This window comes from Triticum aestivum, chromosome 7B (genome assembly GCF_018294505.1).
Source record: "Triticum aestivum cultivar Chinese Spring chromosome 7B, IWGSC CS RefSeq v2.1, whole genome shotgun sequence".
NCBI lineage: Eukaryota > Viridiplantae > Streptophyta > Magnoliopsida > Poales > Poaceae > Triticum > Triticum aestivum.
The window spans coordinates 704,762,815-704,782,662 of NC_057813.1; the positions used below are offsets into that span (position 1 = coordinate 704,762,815).

The window sequence follows — 19,848 nt, forward strand, 5'->3', positions numbered from 1 at the left end:
TATTCACCCCCCCCAGTCGGATTGGACATGGATGATTTTGTGCTTAAGAAGGCGCTCAACGTGTGCTTGAAACTGAATGAAGACATCAAACACATCAGACTTTCGCTTAATAAGATATAACCAAGTGAAACGGCTGTAAGCATCAATGAAACTGACATAATAATTATGACCACTAACGGATGTCTGGGCATGACCCCATACATCAGAAAACACAAGCTCAAGAGGATGTTTCACAACACGACTAGACTCTAAAAACGCAAGCTGATGACTCTTGCCCTGCTGACAGGCATCACAAATTGTTTCAGCAGTTTTATTGGACACAACTGGTAGATCATGACGATGCAAAATATGTCGAACTATGGGAGTCGCCGGGTGACCAAGGCGCGCATGCCAGTGTGTAGGCGACACACGAACACCACTGAACACCTGAGGAGAGGACGACGTGGAAGAGGAGCACGACGCATCAAGTGCATACAGGCCATGGCGAAGACGACCGCTAAGCAGAACGGTCCTCGTGTCCCGATCCTTGATAAAGAAACGAAAGGGGTGAAACTCAGCAAGGACATTGTTATCACAGGTAAGTTGAGGAATGGACAACAAACTACGTGTAGCAGAAGGAATACGAAGGACATTAGATAGATGCAATGTGCGAAAGTTGTGTGCAAGGAGAGAAGCCTGACCAACATGAGAGATGCGCATACCTGCTCCACTAGCGGTGTGCACCTGAACATGACCGCGATATGGCTCCTGAGTAGAGAGCTTACCCATCTCACCGGTGAGGTGGTTGGTAGCTCCAGTGTCCATGTACCATGCAGGATCAACGGAGTATGACGGAGTGCGACCATGATCATGACTCGTCACAGCAGCGGCGGCCTGCTTGTCGTTCCCCTTTCCGTTGTTGCCGAGGCCCAGAAAATCCTGCTTGTAGCGACGATGACAGCGAGAGGCAATGTGGCGCTCCAAGCCACGCAGCTGGCACGCCTGTTGGGCACCACAAGAAGAACAACACGCCACGGGCCGGTTACCACCTGTGATGGTCGGAGCGCTGCCCCTCGAAGCTGGTGATGAGGGCAGCGCTGGTTTGCCTCCGGACGAAGATGACCGCTGAGGCTTGCCGCGAGTTGCGGTATTGGCGGAGGCGAAACTGGGAGAGGCTCGGCGCGCCTTGATGCGCTGCTCGCGGCCAAGCAGACGGGCGTGGAGCTCACGAGGTGGTAGCGGGTCATCGCGACCGTGAACGTTCTCAATGAGATTGTCATAATCATCATCAAGCCCATTCAGTACGAAGGTGGTGAACTCCTGATCCTGTAGCGACTGGCCGACGGAGGCCAATGTGTCGGCGAGACCCCGCATCTTGTTGAAGTAGTCGGTGATGCCGAGGTCACCAAGCTTCGTCTCACCCAACTCGGTGCGCATAGAGTGAGCACGCGCCTGAGACTGAGAGGCAAAACTGGTGTGAAGCGCCGCCCACGCCTCCCGGGATGTAGCGGCGAAGATGACCAGCGACGAGACGCTCGGGGTGAGTGAGGACTGGATGGCGGAGAGGATGGCCTGATCCTGAGCCACCCAGGTGTGGTACGCCGGGTGGTGGGGTGGTGGACACGGTATGGGCCCGTCAACATATCCCTCCAAGTAGCGGCTCCGCAGAAGAGGCAACACCTGGGCACGCCAGGACAAGTAATTATCCGGCGCAAGCTTCACCGATAGCAGATGTGAAAAGTAGAACGGTGACGATGCGGCGACCGGGTCGGTATGAGCAGCAGGCACCGGATACAGTGCGGGAAACCCGGGAGGACCAGCAGCTTAGGGCGGGACGACCGCGGCCCCGGGAGGATGCTGCTGTGGCGCGGCCGCAGCCCCGTACGACGGCTGTAGCGAGGCAGCCGCCTCCCCTGCGTAGGAGGCCGCAGCCCCGTGCGGCCCTGGGTAGGCTGCGTAGGGGTGCTGGGGAGGCAACGGCGAAGATCCATAGGGGTGGCTCGGTGGCGCCGCCGGTGGTTGATGTAGAGGCGGCACACCAAACGCCGGCCACGAGGATGGCGGCAGCGGCGGAGCACCAGGAGCCATCGGAGGCGCGCCATACGGGTAGTAGCCGTAGGGCGAGGGCGCGGTAGCGCCATAGGACGGCGGCGCGGCGGTGCCGTAGAGCGGCGGCGCGGCGGCATCGGCCGCGACTGGGGCTAGGTCACCCGAGGTCTCGCCATGCGGGCGAGATTGGATCGGGGACCCAGGCGGCGGCGGGGCCCCATAGGCCGCCACGAGAGGCCCAGAGGCGAGGAACGGCGAAGAAGGGGCAAGGACCGGCGCGGCGGCGGCTGCGGCGACGGAGGTCGGCGCGACGGCGGCGGCGGCGGCAGCAGCGGAAGACATCGTGATCGTGACCTAAACTGATACCATGTAAAACAAGGTATTTTGGGAACTGCACGACACCCCTAACCGGGGTGTGGCTATCTCATTATATAGAGGTATCCAAGGGGTACAATACAATGTTACAATACAGAGGCTACATATATACAGTCTAACACGAGGAACACTAGAAAATCATTCTAGGTCGCTAAATAGGCTTTTTTTTGCTATAAACTTTTCTGTAACCTATGTGAATATAATGGTATCTGAACACATTAACTTTGAAAATAATAATATGTAAAACATATTTTTATAACGGTAAAACAAATCTAGCCGCACAAGCGCGGGTTACCCTTAGGGATGTAAATGGTACCGATAATTCCTGTTCCGGATCAGTATTCACATCTGCACTTGCACGAATCCGTCGGATATGGATATAGATACGGATTTTGATCAACTGGATATCCAACGGATATGGTATCGATAATATCCATCGGATGTGGATTATCCGGTACTTTTACACATTATCTGAGGTTGTAAAATATGATTAACTGATAAGATTAGCCCAATCGGCAAGCCTGATATATAATTCGCCCACCAATTAGAGTCACCAAATATAAAATTGTTGATGTATTGGTATGAGCTTCTTTTACGAAAATATCAGATCTACTATACAGATTCATCGGAAATACAAAGCATCCCAAACATAATAAAAATTACATCGGAAGTACAGCTTCTCCTCTCCTCCTATGGCCCCAACGACAATGACAACACGTGCTTAGCTAAGCTTCAACCTCAGCAGAATCACCACACCAACCATTAGCACTATATACGCAACACGCTACACGCATGTCAATAAGGCTGGCATATAGAATGTTGATGTGCTCAAGCTAATGTCATTACGAACTTGAAGTTCAACCATTTGAAAAAGAAGAAAAGGTTTACATGAGAGAGGGGAACTTCGCATCTCGGTGGGTCATTCTGGCCACGTTTGGTCGTTCGGTGGTCCAAAGACCTTGATGTAATACTTATTATGTTTGAGATACTATGAATTTTTATAGGAAAGCATTTGTATATGACTGACCGGCCCAACTTTACACCGGCTGCTCGATTCAAACTAATCGTGCGTCTCACAACTACTACCTAATCTCCTCAGCCGATCAGTGTCATCTCTCTCACCCGCATCTCCCTCTTCCCCGCGCCGACGACCGCCTACCTGCTCCCCCGCAGAGACGCCAGCCCCACGCTCGCAGCATGCTCCCCTGGCCTTGTCGTGAGCACAACAAACACCAATGAGCTCGAGGCCACAAGTTACGAGCTACGCCCCCGACGCGGTGCTGCTTGCTGCAACCCTGGCAGCCACCATTGCTGGAGATGGCGGTCACAAGAGCTGCAACCGGCAACAGCCGACGCTGGAGCGAGGTGTGTTTCTGGTGGCGTAGAGTCGACATGCTACATCCGGCATGATTTTGAGCTACAATCGCCTTTTTCTTTTGCTGGAACCGATGAGTTTTTTTTTGTTGTGGCCGCCGGCGGCGAGGCAATTTTGTTGGAATTGGCTTTTTTTTCCTCGAACCGACGAAACTTTTTGCTTCAAACCGGCAACGCCGGCGGATTTTTTTGCTTTAGCCCGACGACGGCGGGGCAATATTTGCCGGAATTGTTTTTTTCTACAACGGCTACTATTTTTGTTACTACCTCGACCGGCAGGCGCGACGGAGCAGAATCGGTGACCATGGCGAGCTGCGTTAGGTCACCACGGCGAGCTGGAACCATGGCAGCGAGGTGCTGACTGGATCTGCGGTACTGGGCGAGATGCGGCATGGGGAAGGGGCCGTGGGGAGTTGAGCCGAAACAAATTCTGCAAATCAACGGCCCACATGAGTCGCATTGGCCATTTTTATAACAGATCTTGGTATTTTGAAAGTACACAAAAGAAAAAAAAAGACTGACGCCAATTCATACTTCTGGCCCCCCTCATGCACGACTTAACAGCAACTTAAGGTGACAGGCCCACGGCCTAGCCCGGCCAGAAATATGTGATGACTGCTTTTTGCCTCGACAGACCCTGGACCAGCAAGCTGGTGTATATGCTTTGCGTCATCGGCGAAGCATGCAACGCTACCAGACTATTTAGACCCCGAAGTAGGCTCCAACGCGAGCGATGTGGTACTAAAAACATACGGCGATATACGGCGACATACGGCGAACCGATGTGCTCGTTCCCGGCCCAGCAGCAGCTACACGAAGAAAAGTATTGCATGCTTCGTCTCGCCGACGACTGAGCACCGTGCATATCACTTTCAAAGCTACTATTGTAGTATTATACACATGCAAATTAATTATACTACCTGTTGTGACAAGATGCAATCAATCGTCTAAATAAAATGACAAGATGCAACTAACAATCGGAATCCTGACGCATCTGGTTGCCTACAGACTGAGCTATAGCCAACTCTGCATCAATTAAGTAATCTCATTTCCATGGACTGTTGGATCAATGCTCGCCGGTTTACCTCACCGACGACGACGACTACACGTGCTCCGGCACCAACAACGCCAACGACGACGATATGTGCTCCTCCTCACTTGCTCCGGCGCCAACGACGACGACTACACGTGCTTAGCTAAGCTTCAACCGAAGCAAATCACCACACGAATGACAGTCACTGGCACGCAACACGTACACGCATGTCCAGTCCAGGTGACTACGGCTTTCCATCAACACACGATATCAAGAGGAGCTCCAGGAACGGCCATGGCGGCGGCGGTGGTCGAGAGGTGGGCGTGGCTCGAATCGGCGGTGGCAACCGTCCTCTTCCTCTGGTCCATGGTGCAGAACTACGTGCCCCCCAATCTTTCGCCTCTACCTCACCAGCTGGACCGCCAAGCTCGCCGTCTGCTTCAACCCCTACCTCCAGATCACCATCTCCGAGTACGGCGCCGAGCGCTTCCAGCGTAGCGACTTCTTCCCCACCGTCGAAGCCTACCTCAGCAATGCCTGCGCCCGCGCCACGCACAAGCTCAAGGCCGAGCTAGCTCGGCAAAGACAGAAGAACCTCCAGGTCTTTGTTGATGACCATGTTGACGACCACGAGGAGGTCATTGACGACTTCTCTGGGACTACCATGTGAAGGTCATTGACGACTACTCTGGGACTCCTACTTCCCTTTTGTCCTCGGCAAGGGCCGCTCTGTCACCGTCAAGAACCGCCAATGCCGCCTCTTCACCAACAATGCCAATGAAAGCTGGAACCCCTACTAGGGGAGTGAATAGCAAAAACCATCGACAAAGAATGCCTGCTTGGTTTGCAGGAAACACATGTTTACATTTTTGTGCCAAGATTCAAATTCTGCACCTATTTTTTTTCTAGGGAAAACTGGTTGGTGGGTTAGACCATTTTGAGCGTGACTATGACAATTGGGACCTGCAAATGGTGACGTAGTATAACTGTTCATGCGCAGGCTCCACTATAAGGCCACCGACCGAAACATTTTTGTAAAAACCGAACGAATCGTTATAGGGTCAAACCCCTACTCACTCCCCCCCCCCCTCTCGCGCGAGCCCTCTCCAATCGTGAACTCTCTTTCTGTTCTTTTCACAGCCGTCGCCCGACCGCCGGCCGATGCCATGCTGCATCATGGTGTCTTGGAATGACTTAAGAGAAAAAACCAACGAGGGTTCCATCTAGCATGTTTCCTCCTCCCACGATGACATCCTCAAGGTTAGTTTGCTACGGCTAGGGTATTCTGATTTCGGGGATTTTCACTAGGAGCTCTATCTCAATTGTTCCTTCCTATCTTTTCATGTTGTTTGCTTGTATAGATCCCTACTACCATGCATGATGTGAATTCCACCGGCAGTGACCCATATCCGAGTGTCTTGTGTGACCAAGGCAAGCCCTCGGAGAGATGCATTGCATTTGAATGGATTCTCACAGGCAGGAGGTTCCTCGCATTTGCTGAGAAGCTGTGCTAATTCAAGCTCATTTATATTTGTTAAGTGTGCTTAGAAATTTGCTAAGTGTGGTCTTAGTTTAATTAGTTGGTATCTGTATTGTACTGTTCATTTGTTGCATGTTTGCAATCATGTAGTTATTAATTAATTAAAATTTATACTTTGCTAATTGTTTACATGCTTAGTGCTTGACTTTCAGTGTTTTGTTGTTTAGATAGTTCATTAGTTTAATAAGGTGGCTAACTGTGAAGTGGTCGTTGTTAATTGTTCATTGCTCATTGAGATTGTATTGTGTTAATTCTTTAGTGTTGATTGTATATTGATCATTGTTTTTTGCTGAATTTCAATGCTCATTTTTTGGCGGTGCTTAATTAACCATGTTGCAAATAATTGCCCAGGTCAATAGTTATCATTTAGTTTGTCAGTGAATATGGAAACTGTCAGATGGTGCTCAACTAGTCATATTTTTATACCAAGTTTCAAAACAACTGCCCTTGTCATTTTTTATAACTTATCTGTTCTCCTCTAGTTTACTATAACATATCTAAGTCATTTAGCTTATTGCCATGTTTTTTTCATAATTTTGCAGGAAGGAATAATTGTGGAGTAATTTAGTGGATTGGTTTAGAGTGGCCAGACTCAATGGAGAAGGCACTGGCCCCGTTAAGAGAGCAAGACATATAGGATAAGGGACGATCTGGGGAGTTCATTTCAAGTTCACAATCTGAAACGAGAGAAAAGCAAACTAGAGAAGAACTATCAGAAGTTAGTTGTCGATGTCAACTACCTCTTGGATGCCCAGGAACAGATGGCCATGGAGTTCAACTACCAGCAGTTTAAGAGGTCCAATGAATAGGAGAAGATGGCTAGCTGGACAAATTCAGTGGGCAACTTGAAGGGAGAGCTGGCATAGAAAGAGGAGGAGACACCAAGCTGCGAGAAAAGGCTGGCATATGGAAGCATCATCAATGTGCACAAGCTAATGTGATTAGGAACTTGAAGTTCAACCATTTGAAAGAGAAGCAAATGCTTACATAAGAGAGGGGAAGTTGGCTGTTCTGACGACGGTTGGTCATTTGATGGTCCAAAAACCTTGATTTAATATTTATTACGTTTGTGATACTTTCTACTTCCGTCAAATTTTTATCAGGAAACATTTGTATACGGCGGACCGGCCCAAGTTTGCGCCGGCCGCTTGTGTGTCGCTCAATCCGAACTAATCGTGCATCTCACAACTACTACCTTATCTCCTCAGCCGATCCGCATCATCTCTCTCACCCGCATCTCGATCTTCCCTGCACCGACGACCGCCCACCTCCTTCTCCCCCACGCGGACGGCCGCCCACCACCTACTCCCCCGTGTCAATGGCCCCACCTCCTGCTCTCCAGCGTCGCACCCACTAAGCCGCCCCCGCGCGCCGGATTTGCTGCGACCAACCCCGCGCTCGTTGTGTACTCCCCGGCCTTGTCGTGAGCACAACAAACACTAACGAGCTCGAGGCCACAACTTACAAGCTACGCCCCCGACGCAGTGCTGCAACAACGATAGCCGTCGTTGCTGCAGATGGCGGTCATAGGAGCTGCAACCGGCAGCAGCCTGTGCTGGAGCGAGGTGCGTTTCTGGTGGTGTGGAGTCGACATGCTACAGCCGGCATGGTTTTGAGCTAGAACCCCATTTTTATAATAGGTCTTGGTACATTGAAAAAAGAAAAGTGAAAGCTCATAAAAAAGACTGACGCCAATCCATACTTCTGGTCCCTCTCATGCACGACTTAACAGCAACTTCAGGTGACAGGCCCGCGGCCTGGCCCGGCCAGAAGTATGTGATGACTGCTTTTTGCCTCAACAGACCCTGACCGGCAAGCCGGTGTATATGCTTTGCGTCATCGGCGATATGGGGGTCACTACTAGACTATTTAGACCGCGATGGAGGCTCCAACACTAGCGATGTGGTACTAAAACGCACAGGGCAAACCGAGCGGTATGCTCGTTCCCGACCCAGCAGCAGCTAAACGCTAGCTGGGCCACCTCCTCTTCCGCTCACCAGCTAACCTGATAACCTACCTACCCTTAAAAAAAACTAACCTGCTAAAAAAATGCTAAGCTGCTCAAAAAAAAGAAACAAAAAAAAAAGAAACAGCTAACCTGCTCAACTGGTTCTCCTCGGAGCTCCGGTGTCGTGCTTAGCTAAGCTTCAACCTAAGCAAATCACCACACGAATCATTGGCATATCCAGTCCAATCCAGGTCACTACGGCTTTCTATCAAGACCATAGTTTTAAATAGCGCGCTAAGCATCTTAGCGGCGGACCTCTTTCAAATGCTATAGCGTGCTATAGCGGAGCTATAGCGCGCTATTTAGAATGTTTGTTAATTTGTTTGGACCAAAGTCTTTTAGCGCAAGACCTTTTATAAACGCTATAGCGTGCTATAGTGAAGCTATAGCGGGCTATTTAAAACAGTGATCAAGACATGATATGAAGAGGAGCTCCAGGTCCGGCAATGACGGCGATGGTGGAGAGGTGGGCGGGGCTCGGATTGGTGGTGGCGAGCTGTCAAAGCCTACCTCAGCAATGCCTGCGCCCGCCGCGTGCGCAAGGTCAAGGCCGAGCTCGGCAAGGACAACAAGAACCTCCAGGTCTCCATTGACGAACACGAGAAGGTCATTGACGACTTCTCTGGGACTCCTACCTTCCTTTCATCCTCGGCGAGGGCCGCGTTGTGACCGTCAAGAACAGCCCACGCCGCATCTTCACCAACAATGCTAGCGGCAGCTCGAACCCCTACCGGGGCAAAAGCGTGTGGAGCCACGTCCCCTTCAAGCACCCCACCACCTTTGACACGCTCGTCATGATCCATGATGAGAAGGGCTGTCATCGACGACCTCAATGGCATTGCAGGAGAGCAAGGAATACTACGCCAAGGTCGGCAAGGCGCGGAAGCATGGGTACCTCCTTTATATATGGACCACCCGACACCGGCAAGTCCACCATGGTCGCCGCCATGGCCAACTTCCTCGACTACGACGTCTATGACCTCGACCTCACGACGGTCAAGAACAACACCAAGTTGCGAGAGCTCTTCATGGAGACCACGGGCAAGTCCATCATCATCATTGAGGACATTGACTGCTCCGTTGACCTCACCGGAAAATGCCACAAGAACAAGAAGGTCGCAAGCGACAAAGGGCACCGACATTGATGACAAGCCCAAGCTACCGGTAGAGCCGGAGAAGGACGACGTCACCAAAGTGACGCTCTCAGGGCTGCTTAACTTCATCGACGAGATGTGGTCTGCTTGTGGAGGTGAGTGGATCATCATCGTCGCCACGAACGACGAGGAGAAGCTGGACCCGGCGTTGATTCGGAGGGGCCGGATGGACAAGCAGATCGAGATGTCCTACGGCCTCTTCTAGGGCTTCAAGGTGCTCGCCAAAAACTACCTAGATGTCATCGAGCATAAGCTCTTTGGGGAAATTCAGTGGCTGCTCGAGGAGACAGACATGTCGCGCGCCGACGTTGCAGAGAACCTGATGCCCACGCCGAAGAAGAAAAAGAGTGACCCCGGCGTGTGCTTGACCGGCCTCATCGAGGCGCTCAAGCAAGCCAAAGAGGACGTGGCAGCAGCCAAGGTGAGGGAGGCAAAGGAGGCCTGGGAGGCTGCAGCAAAGAAAGCCAAGGAGAAAGAGGAGGCAAAGGTGAAGGAAGCCAAGGAGCAAGACAAAGGGGAGGACAGAGCACCGGAGGAAGTCGATGGAGATCAAGTAAGTTGACAGGTGAACTAATCTCAAGCCAGGAAGCCAAGGAAAAAGATGAGCTTGTTCACTAGTGCTCCCCTGCAAAAGAAAAATGCAGTGATCTCACTTGTAATGCCGCTACATATAAAGCGTGCAAAAATACAAAATGCTAACAAGACCTACACGCTTTACCTGCATTAAAATGCTAACACGGATCAACCGAAGGACGATGACATCAAAGGTGATGCTCTCAGGCCTGCTTAACTTCATCGACGGGCTATGGTCAGCATGCAGCCATGAGCGAATCATCATCTTCACGACAAACCACAAGGAGAAGCTGGACCTGGCGCTGATCCGACAGGGCAGGATGGACAAGCACATCGAGATGTCCTACTGCCGCTTTGAGAGCTTCAAGGTGCTTACCAAGAACTACCTGGAAGTGGTGGAGCATGGGCTGTTTGGAGAGATTAGATGACTGCTCGAGGAGACCGACATGTCGCCCACCGATGTGGCACCTCATGCCAATGTCAACGAAAAAGAAGATGGACCCTGATTTGTGTTTATCAGGCCTCATTTGAGGCACTCAAGCACGTCAAGGAAGACGTGGCAGTGACAAAGGCGAAGATGAAGGAGAAAGAGGAGGCAAAATCAGAGAAAGCCGAGGAGAAAGAGGAGCACTGGCGAAGAAAGAAAAGGAGAAAAGCGACGGGAAGGGTGCAACACCAGAGGAAGCTCAAGGAGACATCAAACAAGGTGACGAGTGAAGTGACAGGAGTAGAGTGAGCTCGTTAGTGCTCTCTTACAAACACAAACAGACGCAGGGTTTGTTTAAATAAAATATGTATCACTCAACTGAAATAAAATAATATTGGTCTCTCTTTTGTACTACTAATTCAGACAGGAAGTGGCCATTATAATGTTGCTATATACTACTAGTACATTATGCTATAATGCCAAATGCTAACATGTTATTGTTGTAAGAACAAAACAAAAACTGAGTGTCATACACACCTTGTGGCAACTCCTTGTCATAGAAGCGCCTCTGGAAACCGGAGCCCATGTAGACCGAAGCGTGCAAACCGGAGGAGAAGAAGGCGTGGCCTACATCCATGACAAAAAGTGTCGCTCCGATGAAGAAAGGAATGCCCACTCCTCGCAACTGGAGGAAGTGATCGGAGACGTAGCCTACGCCGAACCTCCCCGAGAAGTTCCAGATGCTGCAGAGCGACAGCAGGTTGCTGGTCTCCCTAATCGTGTAGCCTAAGGGAGCCCCTGATCTGGCTGACGTTGTTCACCTTGGCTAGCCCCGATCCCATCCTGCAGGCCATCGCAAGGAAGAGCATCCAGAAGTCAATTTTACACATGGCGTGCACCATATTCAGGTTTTCTTTGTGCGACGACGTGTCCTGACCAGATCCAACAAGCACAGTGCTAGAGCTGGCTCTTCTCGCTGTTTTGATTCCGTCTTCTGAGCTCTTACAACAATAACTGCTGGAGACATGATCAACAACAGGAGTATTGTGAAACAAACACTCTGTCCAGCTGAACTTATCATGAATACTTGGTCGGAGATTATGACAACCTTCAGGTACCCAGTAACAGTAACGGCCATGAGAGAGAAGGCATCAAGGAACTTCTTGTTGTACCGCCGATGAGCGCTGTGGACGTCGACAAAATACATGAGCAGCAATGTGATGGATGTGGGTAATATCTCTAGCATAAGTATGAAGCTGACAGGATCAATATGGAGGGTGTGCTGTACCTGAACCAGTGTTGCTGCACTCAAGCCCAGAAAACCATGTATAGGCCCTGTTTGGATACTCTAACATAGTTAGAGTTAGAGTTATTTTCTAACCCACACTAACTCAAATAAGCACCTCTCCACTGGGATAGTTGGGTTAGATGAAACTAACCCACTCTAACCCTTCCTGTTTGGATACTTTTAGGTTATTTGAGCCCCCAACTAACCCAAACTAACTCTAACCCCATGATCCAAATAGGGCCATAGATGGTTTAATGCCATATGAAGTGTGGAGAATGATAGAAGCGTCTCAACCCTCATACATGAGAGCCCGCATGTACAGTGGCGGAGCGTAGTGGGGACAATTCCGGGCCCTGGCCCCCCCTTCCGAGAGGAAAATTTACCAAATACACTTACTTATCTGCTAATTGCTCTACTAATCGTCCGGCTTCTCTGATCATCCTAGCCTTTTTTATGCCGTATACATTCATTTGGCCCCTCCTAATATTTGATTCACGCTCCGCCACTGCGCATGTATATATTGATTGAGCGATCGTTGTAGATCGAGAGGATTACAGGGTTCGGTGGAGATGGCCAACCGAAGGGAGATACATAAGGAGATAGAGAAGAAGAGATAAAGTAGTTTAAACAGATAACAAAAAACCTATCTCTATCTCATATACTTGTGACGCAAGATATGTTTAACACCCTCCCTTAATCTGAACTTCTCAAGTTTAGATTACGCTTGAACTCTTCAAACTGTCTTGTGGCCAAAGCTTTTGTGAATCCATCTGCAACTTGATCTTTTGAAGGCATGAATCTAATGTCCAACTCCTTGCTTGCAACTCTTTCTCTTACAAAATGATAATCAATTTCAATGTGCTTTGTCCTTGCATGAAACACGGGATTGGCAGAAAGATATGTGGCACCAAGGTTATCACACCAGAGACATGGTGTTTGAGCATATATTCCAAGTTCCTTTAGCATGGCCTTAACCCAGATGATCTCAGCTGTTGCATTGGCCAGTGCATTGTACTCTGCCTCAGTACTTGACCGTGACACTGTTGCTTGCTTCTTGGCACACCAAGAGATAAGATTAGGTCCAAAGAAAACTGCAAACCCCCAGTGGACCGTTTGTCATCCAAGCAACCTGCCCAGTCAGAATCAGAAAAAGCACTAACAAGAGTGGATGAGGACTTGCTGAAGGTGAGTCCAACACCCATGGTATTCTTCACATATCGTAGAATCCTCTTAGCAGCAGTCCAGTGAGCTGAGGTAGGTGCATGCAGAAACTGACACACTTTATTAACTGCAAAAGAAATGTTAGGTCGTGTAAGTGTTAAGTACTGAAGTGCTCCAACCAAACTTCTATACTTGGTGCCATCAGCTTGATCCAAGAGTGCACCCTCGGTAAGAGATAATCTTTCTGCACTGGAAAGTGGAGTTGGAGATGGTTTACAATCTCTCATCCCAGCCTTGGTCAAAAGATCAGTCGCATACTTTTCCTGAGAAAGATGAAGACCACCATCACTGTTCCGCTTTACTTCAATACCAAGGAAGAAGTGAAGATCTCCCAGATCCTTTAGTGCAAAATCTGAATGCAAATCTTGCAACAAAGCTGTTATGGCCTTATCAGAGGAACTTGTGACAATAATATCATCAACATAAATGAGCACAAAAATAACAGTCTGTGACTTCTTGTAAATGAACAGTGATGTATCTGACTTGGAGGGAATAAACCCAAGAGCTATCAGTTTGGAACTCAGACGTGAATACCATGCTCTAGGAGCTTGCTTGAGACCATAGAAGGACTTATCAAGTTTGCAAACATGAGATAGTTTGTGTTGATTTTCATACCTAGGAGGTTGTTTCATGTAAACTTTCTCTTCCAGAACACCATGGAGAAACGCATTCTGAACATCAAGCTGACGGAGGCTCCAACCTCTAGACACAGCAACAAACAGTACAAGGCGAATGGTGGCAGCTTTAACAACAGGACTAAAAGTGTCCTCATAATCAACTCCATACCTTTGTTTAAACCCCTTAGCAACGAGTCTGGCTTTGTAGCGATCGATGGTGCCATCTGATCAACGTTTGATGCGATAGACCCACTTACAGTCAATGATGTTGTAACGTGGATGATAGGGAACAAGATGCCATGTGTTGTTATTCTGCAGGGCACGAAATTCTTCATCCATAGCTTGTTTCCAGCGGGGATCAGCAAGAGCATCGGTGACAGTGCGAGGTTCACCTGCGGAGTCACTGGAGGCAGCTAAACCATACTTAGTTTTATAATTGACAGGATGAATAGTGCCTGCCTGTAGACGCGTACGAGGCAGCAGCGGAGGGCCGCAGTGTTGGGGAACGTAGTAATTTCAAAAATTTCCTACGCACACGCAAGATCATGGTGATGCATAGCAACGAGAGGGGAGAGTGTTGTCCACGTACCCTCGTAGACCGTAAGCAGAAGCGTTAGCACAACGCGGTTGATGTAGTCGTACGTCTTCACGGCCCGACCGATCAAGCACCGAAACTACGGCACCTCCGAGTTCTAGCACACGTTCAGCTCGATGACGTCCCTCGAACTCCGATCCAGCCGAGCGTCGAGGGAGAGCCCCGTCAGCACGACGGCGTGGTGACGATCTTGATGTTCTACCGTCGCAGGACTTCGCCTAAGCACCGCTACAATATTATCGAGGAGGACTATGGTGGAGGGGGGCACCGCACACGTTTAATAGATCTCAATGATCAATTGTTGTTGTGTCTTTGGGGTGCCCCCCTGCCCCCATATATATAAGAGAAAGAGGGGAGGTGGCCGGCCTATGGAGGAGGCGCACCAAGGGGGGAGTCCTACTCCCACCGGGAGTAGGACTCCTCCTTTCCTTGTTGGAGAAGGAAAGAGGAGGAGTAGGACTCCTCCTTTCCTTGTTGGAGAAGGAAAGAGGAGGAGAGGGAGAAGGAAAAGTAGGCTGCCCCCTTTGTCCAATTCGGACCAGAGGGGGGGGGGCGCAGGCCTCCTTCCTTTTGGCCTCTCTCCTCTATTCCCGTATGGCCCAATAAGGCCCATATACTCCCCGGCGAATTCCCGTAACTCTCCGGTACTCCGAAAAATACCCGAATCACTCGGAACCTTTCCGAAGTCCGAATATAGTCGTCCAATATATCGATCTTTACGTCTCGACCATTTCGAGACTCCTCGTCATGTCCCCGATCTCATCCGGGACTCCGAACTCCTTCGGTACATCAAAACTCATAAACTCATAATATAACTGTCATCGAAACCTTAAGCGTGCGGACCCTACGGGTTCGAGAACAATGTAGACATGACCTAGAACTATTCTCGGTCAATAACCAATAGCGGAACCTGGATGCTCATATTGGCTCCCACATATTCTACGAAGATCTTTATCGGTCAGACCGCATAACAACATACGTTGTTCCCTTTGTCATCGGTATGTTACTTACCCGAGATTCGATCGTCGGTATCCAATACCTAGTTCAATCTCGTTACTGGCAAGTCTCTTTACTCGTTACGTAATGCATCATTCCGTAACTAACTCATTAGCTACATTGCTTGCAAGGCTTATAGTGATGTGCATTACCGAGAGGGCCCAGAGATACCTCTCCGACAATCGGAGTGACAAAACCTAATCTCGAAATACGTCAACCCAACATGTACCTTTGGAGACACCTGTAGTACTCCTTTATAATCACCCAGTTACGTTGTGACGTTTGGTAGCACCCAAAGTGTTCCTCCGATAAACGGAGTTGCATAATCTCATAGTTACAGGAACATGTATAAGTCATGAAGAAAGCAATAGCAACATACTAAACGATCAAGTGCTAGGCTAACGGAATGGGTCATGTCAATCACATCATTCTCCTAATGATCTGATCCCATTAATCAAATAATAACACATGTCTATGGTTAGGAAACATAACCATCTTTGATCAATGAGCTAGTCAAGTAGAGGCATACTAGTGACGTTATGTTGGTCTATGTATTCACACATTTATTATGTTTCCGGTTAATACAATTTTAGCATGAATAATAAACATTTATCATGATATAAGGAAATAAATAATAACTTTATTATTGCCTCTAGGGCATATTTCCTTCATTCTCCCACTTGCACTAGAGTCAAGAATCTAGGTCACATCATCATGTGATTCAACACCAATATTCATATCTGTATGTGATTAACACCCATAGTTCACATCGTCATGTGATCAACACCCAAAGGGTTTACTAGAGTATGATCATGTTTTGCTCGTGAGAGAAGTTTAGTCTACGGGTCTGTCACATTCAGAGCCGTATGTATTTTGCAAATATTCTATGTCTATAATGCTCTGCATGGAGCTACTCTAGCTAATTGCTCCCACTTTCAATATGTATCCAGATTGAGACTTAGAGTTATCTGGATCGGTGTAAAAGCTTACACCAATGTAACTTTTTACGATGGGCTCTTTTATCACCTCCATAATCGAGAAGTATTTCCTTGGTCCTCACTAAGGATATTCTTGACCGCTGTCCAGTGATCTACTATTAGATCAAAATTGTATTCCTTTGCCAAACACAGAGCAAGGTATACAATAGGTCTGGTTCATAGCATAGCATACTTTATAGAACCTATGACTGAGGCATAGGGAATGACTTTTCATTCTCTTTCTATTTTCTGCCATAGTCGGGTTTTGAGTCTTACTCAACTTCACACCTTGCAGCACAGGCAAGAACTCTTTCTTTGACTGTTCCATTTTGAACTATTTCAAAATCTTGTCAAGGTATGTACTTATTGAAAAACTTATCAAGCGTCTTGATCTATCTCAATAGATCTTGATACTCAATATGTAAGCAGCTTCACCGAAGTCTTTCATTGAAAAACTTTTTATTCAAGTATCCTTTTATGCTATCTAGAAATTCTATATCATTTCCAATCAACAATATGTCTTGCACATATAATATCAGAAATGATACAAAGCTCCCACTCACTTTCTTGTAAATACAGGCCTTTCCAAAAGTATGTATAAAACCATATGCTTTGATCAACTCATCAAAGCGTATATTCCAACTCCGAGATGCTTGCACGAGCCCACTGATGGATCGCTGGAGCTTGCACATTTTTGTTAGCACCTTTAGGATTGACAAAACCTCCTGGTTGCATCATATACAACTCTTCTTTAAAGAATCCATTGAGGAATGCAGTTTTGACATCCATTTGCCAGATTTCATAAAATGTGGCAATTGCTAACATGATTCGGACAGACTTAAGCATCGATACGAGTGAGAAAATCTCATTGTATTCAACACCTTGAACTTGTCGAAAACCTTTCGCAATAAGTCGAGCTTAGTAGATAGTAACACTACTATCAGTGCCCGTCTTCCTCTTGAAGATCCATTTATTTAACATGGCTTGCTGATCATCGAGCAAGTCAATCAAAGTCCATACTTTGTTCTTATACATGGATCATATCTCAGATTTTATGGCCTCAAGCCATTTCGTGGAATCTGGGCTCATCATCGCTTCCTCATAGTTCGTAGGTTCATCATGGTCTAGTAACATGACCTCCAGAACATGATTACCGTACCACTCTGGTGCGGATCTTACTCTGGAAGATCTACGAGGTTTTCTAGCAACTTGATCTGAAGTTTCCTGATCATCATAATTAACTTCCTCACTAATTGGTGTAGGAATCACTGGAACTGATTTCTGTGATGAACTACTTTCCAATAAGGAGAAGGTACAATTACCTTATCAAGTTCTACTTTCCTCCCACTCACTTCTTTCGAGAGAAACTCTTTCTCTAGAAAGGATCCATCTTAGCAACGAAACTTGCTTTCATATCTGTGATAGAAGGTGTACCCAATAGCTACCTTTGGGTATTCTATGAAGACGCACTTCTCCGATTTGGGTTCGAGCTTATCAGGTTGAAACTTTTTCACATAAGCATCGCAGCCCCAAACTTTAAGAAACGACAACTTTGGTTTCTCGCCAAACCACAGTTCATAAGGCGTCGTCTCAACGGATTTTGATGGTGCCCTATTTAAAGTGAATGCAGTTGTCTCTAATGCATAACCCCAAAACGATAGTGGTAAACCGATAAGAGATATCATAGATCGCACCATATCTGGTAAAGTACGATTACGACGTTCGGACACACCATTTCATTGTGGTGTTCCAGGTGGCATGAGTTTGTGAAACTATTCCACATTGTTTTAATTGAAGACCAAACTCGTAACTCAAATATTTGTCTCCGCGATCAAATTGCAGAAACTTTATTTTCTTGTTATGATGATTCTCCACTTCACTCTGAAATTATTTGAACCTTTCAAATGTTTCAGACTTGTGCTTCATTAAGTAGATATACTCATATCTGCTCAAATCATCTTGTGAAGGTCAGAAAATAACGATACCCGCCACGAGCATCAACACTCATTGGACCACATGCATCGGTATATATTATTTCCAATAAGTCACTAGCTCGTTCCATTGTTCCGGAGAACGGAGTTTTAGTCATCTTGCCCAAAAGGCACGGTTCACAAGCATCAAATGATTCATAACCAAGAGATTCCAAAAATCCATCTTTATGGAGTTTCTTCATTCGCTTTACACCGATATGACCCAAACTGTAGTGACACAAATAAGTTGCACTATCATTATCAACTTTCCATCTTTTGGCATCAATATTATGAATATGTGTTTTACTACGATCGAGATCCAACAAACTATTTTCATTGGGTGTATGAGCATCGAAGGTTTTATTCATGTAAATAGAACAACAATTATTCTTTGACTTTAAATGAATAATCGTATCGCAATAAACATGATCAAATCATATTCATGCTCAACGCAAACGCCAAATAACATTTATTTAGGTTTAACACTAATCCCGAAAGTATAGGGAGTGTGCGATAATGATCATATCAATCTTGGAACTACTTCCAATACACATTGTCACTTCACCCTCAACTAGTCTCTGTTTATTCTGTAACTCCTGTTTCGAGTCACTAATATTTAACAACCGAACAAGTATCAAATACTCAAGGGTTACTATAAACACTAGTAAGGTACACATCAATAACCTGTATATCAAATATACCCTTGTTCACTTTGCTATCCTTCTTATCCACCAAATATTCAGGGCATTTCCACTTCCAGTGACCATTTCCTTTGCAGTATAATCATTCAGTTTCAGGCTTTGGTCCAGCTTTGGCTTCTTCGCGGGAGTGACAACTTGCTTGACATTCTACTTGAAGTTTCCCTTTCTTTCCCTTTGCCCTTTTCTTGAAACTAGTGATCTTGTCAACCATCAACACTTGATGCTCTTTCTTGATTTCTACCTTCGTCGATTTCAACATCACGAAGAGCTCGGGAATCGTTTTCGTCATCCCTTGCATACTGTAGTTCATCACAAAGTTCTACTAACTTGGTGATGGTGACTAGAGAACTCTGTCAATCACTATCTTATCTAGAAGATTAACTCCCACTTGATTCAAGCGATTGTAGGACCCAGACAATCTGAGCACATGCTCACTAGTTGAGCGATTCTCCTTCATCTTTTAGCCATAGAACTTGTTGGAGACTTCATATCTCTCAACTCGGGTATTTGCTTGAAATATTAACTTCAACTCCTGGAACATCTCATATGGTACATGACGTTCAAAACGTCTTTGAAGTCCCGATTCTAAGCCGTTAAGCATGGTGCACTAAACTATCAAGTAGTCATCATATTGAGCTAGCCAAACGTCCATAACATCTGCATCTGCTCCTGCAATAGGTCTGTCACCTAGTGGTGCATTAAGGACATAATTCTTCTGTGCAGCAATGAGGATAAACCTCAGATCACAGATCCAATCCGCATCATTGCTACCAACATCTTTCAACACAATTTTCTCTAGGAACATATCGAAATAAACATATGAAGGCAACAATGCAAGCTATTGATCTACAACATAATTTGCAAAATACTATCAGGACTAAGTTCATGATAAATTTAAGTTCAATTAATCATATTACTTAAGAACTCCCACTTAGATAGACATCCCTCTAATCCTCTAAGTGATTGCGTGA

The 19,848-nt window shown here is 47.1% G+C and overlaps 1 pseudogene; it reads left to right on the plus strand.

Moving 5' to 3' along the window:
- Positions 1–5,104: 5,104 nt before the first annotated feature.
- Positions 5,105–10,074, plus strand: LOC123158538 (AAA-ATPase At3g28510-like; annotated as a pseudogene).
- The last annotated feature ends 9,774 nt before the right edge of the window (positions 10,075–19,848 follow it).